General features: G+C 47.0%; 1 protein-coding gene across 1 annotated transcript in view; it reads right to left on the bottom strand.

Moving 5' to 3' along the window:
- Window positions 1–6,534, bottom strand: part of MPPE1 (metallophosphoesterase 1) — a 24,598-nt gene extending 18,064 nt beyond the window's left edge. Inside the window, exons 1-2 of the mRNA XM_011936655.1 lie at window positions 6,292–6,534; window positions 4,387–4,493 (exon numbers count right to left, since the gene is read on the bottom strand). The gene's annotated coding sequence lies outside the window, so the exon portion shown is untranslated. The remainder of the gene's footprint in view (window positions 1–4,386; window positions 4,494–6,291) is intronic.
- Window positions 6,535–6,536: the final 2 nt, after the last annotated feature.

Here is a 6,536-nt window from a genome sequence, read left to right as displayed (position 1 = left end):
GGGTGACAGAGCGAGACTCCATCTCAAAAAAAAAAAAAAAAAAAAAGGGCGGGGGGAACAGCAAACAAATACTGGATTTTAAGTATGTCCTTTCAGACAGAGGTCAAAAGCAGCCTTGCATATCATCTGGAGTCAACTGCTCTTGCTGAAATTCTCCTCCAAAACCCCACAACATATTTATCAGCTGGTCAAGCTGTACTTTATCTTCTGCACTTAGAACTTTTGTCACCTCTCTTTTCGCTAAGGCAAACCACACATGCCGCATAATTGCAGTCACCACATACCTTTATCTTCCAACTGGGGACAGCTTTGAGTAAAAAATGTCACTGATAAAAATTAAAACAGAGCAATGGTGTAAACCAGGACTGTCCCAGGCAACTCAGGATGTGCAGCCACCCTGTGCTGCCCGTGCTTATTCTGACACAGAGGAGAAGCAGCAGTGCCTGTTTGCAGTCGTCCACCTCATCTGTAAGAAACTTCGAAACGGACTGCACAAGTGTCAGGAACCATGCACCAGCACGGTGAAGGGCCTGGGTTCTCTGCTGGAGTGCCTCTAAGGGATAAATAACAGGCTCCTTAATGCCAGGCAATTTCCTTTGTTTTGATTAAATCAAGTATGTCAAAGGCAACCATTCGATCTTAATATCTCATTTTCTTTCAAAAGGCCTAGAATCTCCTAAAATTCTAAAAGCTAAACCCAAAACCATAGTTGAAACTTTCTAACACTGTATGTTTCCTCCAGCTGTGCGGAACTAGTTGAGAGGGAAGGAATGCTGGCCTTCTGGGGCGGCTGAGGAAGTCCCAGTGCACAAACCCTTGCTGCTTTGTAGGGTTCTGGTTTCCCAAGATGAAATACCAGAATGACAACTTGAAAACTGCTCTTCTACACCCCCTTCTTTTCATCAGAGTGAGACTTGTTGGAGCAGTTATGACTAAGAGGTACAAAAAGCATCAGTGAGTGGTGAGCAGGCTGGAGACAAGGCTGACTGACAGCCCGAAGTGGGGCTCAGAGCAGGACAGTATGTAAAACTGCAGTCCTCCAGCTTCCCTGGATGAAGAGAGGATGAAGGACAGAGGACACAGAGACAGCCTCCTGTGGGTTTGCACTTCCAGGCAACCTGGGCTCTCCCCGCCTCAACTCCCCACTGAGCTCACACAGCATGGCCTCTTACTCCTCGTGGATAAGCGACCTCGATCTTACTGCAAACAAACCGGGTAAGGGGAGTTCTGGCGCTTCCCTCAAACTTCTATGATCTTGTTGCAGGTTCTAGACAGGCATGAGCGGGGCGGGTGAGGGCTCTTCCCATCCACCAGGAATGTCAGGTGATCACCAGGTGACCATTCAACAGTTATCACATTGCCTCTCTAAAAACGATCTTTTAGCAGCCAGCGCCAGGGAGAGACAATCTCCTGAGGGTCCACAGCTGCCACATTAAAGTGTAAATTAAATACAGATGCCAGGGAGAGGCAACTTCCTGGGCATACACATCAGGAGACAAAATGGCAGAGTATGACCTTCTGGGGACACTCCACAGGAAACAGGAAGAGAGCTTCAGATACTCCACAGGAAACAGGAAGAAAGCTTCAGATGGGCATGGGTACAGCTTCCTAAACACACTGCTCATGCTCACCTCCCAAGCGCAAGGAGGGCACTGTGCATGCAGGCAGCGCACCCTAAGCGAAGAATCATGGGGAAGGGGTGCAAGACAAGTGGGTCAGCCTAGAAAGTCCTAGGATTACAGTTAAACACTGCACTTGACCTTCACACTGCCCACTTGGGTCTCTTTCAAGTGCACTTTTCTTTCTTTCCTGCTCTAAAGATTTTTAATAACTTTCACTCCTGCTGCGAAACTTGCCTCAGTCTCTTCTTCTGCCTTATGTCCCTCAGTGGAATTCTTTCTTCTGAGAAGGCAAGAATTGAGGTTGCTGCAGATTGTAAGGATTTGCCACCTGTAAATCGACTACCTTCTACCCCTAACATTCTTTTTTCCAAAAAGGAATTTAAAATATCCTACACAGAGCCATTCAAGCAGAGGAAGACTTGGAAGGAAAGAAGGAAGGAGGATAGTAGAAAAGCAGAGAAGAGCAGAAGGGGTTGGGGGAGGAAAAAGGACAGAGAAAGAGAGAGCAAGCAAGCTGGCTGAAACTGTTACGTATTTTCCTGAGAAGACCCTGATAACCATGTGAAGCAGCTATCTGGTATAACATAATTTTTTTTTTTTTTTTTTTTTTTGAGACAAGGTCTTGCCCTGTCACCCACGCTGGAGTATAGTGGTGTGATCCCAGCTCAGTGCAACCTTCACCTCCCGGACTCAAGCAATCCTCCCACTTCAGTCTCTGGAGCAGTCGGGATTACAGGTGGGCGTGCGCCACCACACCCCACTAATTTTTGCATTTTTCGTAGAGACAGGGTTTCACCATGTTGCTTAGGCTGGTCGCGAACTCCTGGACTCAAGCAATCCACTGGTCTCGGCCTCCCAAACTACTGGGATTATAGGCATGAGCACTGCGCCCAGCCCAACACAATCATTTTTTAAAAGATAAGAGTGGCTGTGCAGGACATGGTGGCTCATGCCTGTAATCCCAGCACTTTGGGAGACAAAGGCAGGTGGATCATTTGATACCAGGAGTTCAAGACCTGCCTAGCCAACATGGTGAAACCCCATCTCTACTAAAAATATTTAATACAAAAATTAGCCGGGTGTGGTTGAATGAGTGTGTAATCCCACATACTTGGGAGGCTGAGGCACAAGAATCACTTGAACCCAGGAGGCGGAGGTTGCAGTGAGCCGAGATCTCACCATAGCACTCCAGCCTGGGCGACAGAGTGAGACTCCATCTCAAAAAAAAAAAAAGGCCGGGCGCAGTGGCTCATGCCTGTCATCCCAGCACTTTGGAAGGCTGAGGCGGGCAGATCGTGAGGTCAGGAGATCGAGACCATCCTGACTAACACGGTGAAACCCCGTCTCTACTAAAAATACAAAAAAATTAGCCGGGCATGGTGGTGGACACCTGTAGTCCCAGCTACTCGGGAGGCTGAGGGAGAATGACATGAACCTGGGAGGCGGAGCTTGCAGTGAGCCGAGATCGTGCCACCGCACTCCAGCCTGGGCGACAGAGCGAGACTCTGTCTCAAGAAATAAAAATTAAAAATTAAAATTTAAAAATTTAAAAAAAAGATAAGAGAGCAAAAACCTATTTAGAAAACTTTTGACAGCAGATTCTTAAACAGAATACCTTTTGGGCAGGGGGCTCACACCCTGTAATCCCAGCACTTTGGGAGGTGGGGGCAGGGAGATCACTTGAGGCCAGGAGTTCAAGACCATCCTGGCCAACACGGCGAAACCCCATCTCTACTAAAAATACAAAAATTAGCCTAGTGTAGGAGTGCATGCCTGCAATCCCACCTACTCAGGAGGCTGAGGCAGGACAATCACTTGAACCTGGGAGGCACAGCTTGCAATGCGCAGAGATCAGGTCACTGCACTCCAGTCTGGGCGACAGAGGGAGACTGTTTCGAAAACGAAACAAAACAAAAAGCACCTTTTGCTCAAATCTTGGGAAATTCCTTTTCTTTCTCTACCAAAGACTCATGGTTGTCTTCAATGTTATGGCCAAAACATGCCCTCTTTTCCCACCTGAAATGAAGACAGAATAACTTGTAGGACTGATAGGCTCGGGGAAGTGATTCCTCCTCTCCCTAGAAATGGCACCAGCATTAGGTAATGAGGCTTCACTCCTACCGACTGGCTTGCTTCCCAACAGGTATAAATTGACTTATTTCACTCACTTGCTGGGCCAAACCTTACCCCAGCCTCCTCGTTTTCTGCCTCCCCATTTTCTGACTCAGATGAAGGAAACCTGCTGACCACCAGCACCTGGGAGCTCTGCAGACACGCCCACCCCGGGGAGCCCTACCTCTTTGTCAGGAAAGAGGAAACCGTGAGAGGTCTGTGAGGAGTCAGCCACTTGTTCCTCGGTGAGTATTTTATCCTGCATGCTGGGAATACCACCAGCAGAGATGGCAGCTGTGCCGCATTGAAAAGCAGCTAATGGCAGCACTGCTCGGTGACCTTACGCCAGCCACTCACCCCTCCTGAACCTCACAACCTGCAGTATCCACCTCAGTGCTTTTGTGAGGATTGATAGAAAAAAAATCAGAGCTTAGTCCTCAGCTTTAAAGTTCAAAATTTCTTCAAGTATTACTGTTTCCACTCCCAAATTCAATTTATCAGTCTTATTAAGATCATCAAATGATAACCCAGCAGGAACAGTGTCGAGCTTCCACAAGACAGTTCAGACCGGCCCAGGATGGAAAGGCAGCCATGCACCTCTCTGGTACCTCCAGACATATGTGTGAAATATGGAAGCTAGATTATATATTACCTATAATTTTCCAGGAAAATCACCAAGTCACCTTACCTTTTAAAGACAGAGAGATTGGTACAAGGCTCTAAGTTGGCATCTGCTTCCCCAAATCAGAATTCATTTATCTGAAATGAAACCAAAAATGTGTGTTTTGTCAGTGAGTGAGCTTTCATTTAGTTAACTATTAACAGGAAACCTGACCAACTTTGAAAGTAAAAAAAGCTGAGAAGCTAAAGAAACAAGACATTAGGTTAGTAACCAAGAATACCTATGTTGAATTATAATATAAAATACCTGTATTTATAAATTATATGAAACATTTCTGCCCAACATGTATGAATAATCACTGCAAGCCATAATTGGGAGCAAAATATTTTATCTTTAGGCCAGGTGTGGTGGCTCATGTCTGTAATCCCAGCATTTTGGGAGGCCGAGGTGGGCGGATCACCTGAGGTCGGGAGTTCAAGACCAGCCTGACCAACATGGAGAAACCCCATCAATACTAAAAATACAAAATTAGCTGGGGTGGTGGTGCCTGTAATCCCAGCTACTCCGGAGGCTGAGGCAGGAGAATCGCTAGAACCCGGGAGGCAGAGGTTGTGATGAGCCAAGATCGCACCATTGCACTCCAGCCTGGGCAACAAGAGCAAAACTCTATCTCAAAAAAAAAAAAAAAAATTATCTTTGAACTTTTCGATTTGTATTTATTTTTATTTTTATTTTTTTAGAGATAGGGTCTCACTCCCACCAAGGGCATTCCAGAGTTCATCTTGTTTTAGGTTGTTTTAAGAAAAACATGTTTAGGCCTGATGGGAAGTGGGGGTGGAACTTGCCTCATTTTGTCCTCCTCCCTTTTGGAATTCAGGAAAAGCAGACCAGCATTTAACATGCTGGATACTAACCTGGAGGCTTCAACTGCATGATAAAACTTCAGTCTCCACAGCCTCTTACTGTAACCCAGACATTCCTTTCCACTGATGATAAATCTTTCAACCAAATGCCAATCAGAAAATTTTCAGTCTACGTATAACCTGGAAGCCCCCGACCCCCCCACCGCCTCAGTGGTCCCACCGTTATGGACCGAACCAATGTACATCTTAATCGTACATGTATTTGATGACTCATGGCTCCCCTAAAATGTATAAAACCACAGCGGGCCCCGACCACCTTGGGTACATGTTCTCAGAGTCTCCAAAAGGCTGTGTCACCAGCCATGGTCACTCATATTTGGCTCAGAATAAATCCCTTCAAACATTTTACAGAGTTTGACTTTTTGTCAGCCGCAGGCTCCGTCGCTGCAGCCCCAAACTCCCGCGCCCAAGCGATCCCTTCACCCACAACTTCCCGAGTAGCGGGGACTTCAGGGACTTCAGGTGCGTGCCACCACGCCTGGTTTTTTTTTTTTTTTTTGGTACCTTTTGTAGTTATGGGAGGGCGGGGTGGGGGGAGGTCTTGCTATCTTGCCCAGGTTGGTCTCGAATTTCTGGGCTCAAGCAATCCTCCCCCTTCGGCCTCCCAGAGCGCTGGAATTACAAGCCTGAGCCACCGCGCCCAGCCTATCTTTTAATTTTTAACTTCAAAGTTATCGTTAAAAATCTAATCCCCCCAAAATATGAAAAAAAAAAACAATATGCACTAATCTGTAGTTTTTCTCTAATTCACTCTCTTAAATATATTAATTGCAATCTCATCAAGGGCAACTTGCATTTGAAATTTTCCACCTTAAGCAGTATTTTTTGATAAGATGGATTTTTTAAAAAAATTTACACCAGTAAACTAGAATGAGAGACCCATGCGAAGTCATACATGGGCCCTAAGTCATCGAGATTTTCCAGCAAATAATTTGCAGAGTGCTGTTTTTCTAAAAACGAGGTTCCGTTTTTAGAAGTTTAAATGTTGTCACACGGGCGCAAGAATACATACAACAGCCATGCTTTCCAGCTCTGCGCACAACGCCAGGCAGATGGGGAGCACCGGGCGGTGCGGGAGCCCTTTCACCTGGGCAGGGCGGCTTCGGTGGCCGAGGGACGCGGGACCTGCAGCCCGAGCCGGCGCGCACCCAACCAACTTCCTGTTTCCGCGGTAGCGCGCGAGACTGTCACTGAAGCCCCGCCCCAGCGGCCTCAGGCGGGTGGGGAAGCCGGAGTCTTCCCGGAGCCGCCGCGTTT

The sequence above is a fragment of the Colobus angolensis genome, unplaced genomic scaffold, assembly GCF_000951035.1.
Source record: "Colobus angolensis palliatus isolate OR3802 unplaced genomic scaffold, Cang.pa_1.0 Scaffold155, whole genome shotgun sequence".
Taxonomy (NCBI): Eukaryota; Metazoa; Chordata; class Mammalia; order Primates; family Cercopithecidae; genus Colobus; species Colobus angolensis.
Note: the sequence above shows the minus strand (reverse complement) of the source record. Positions and strands in the feature narration are given on the sequence as shown.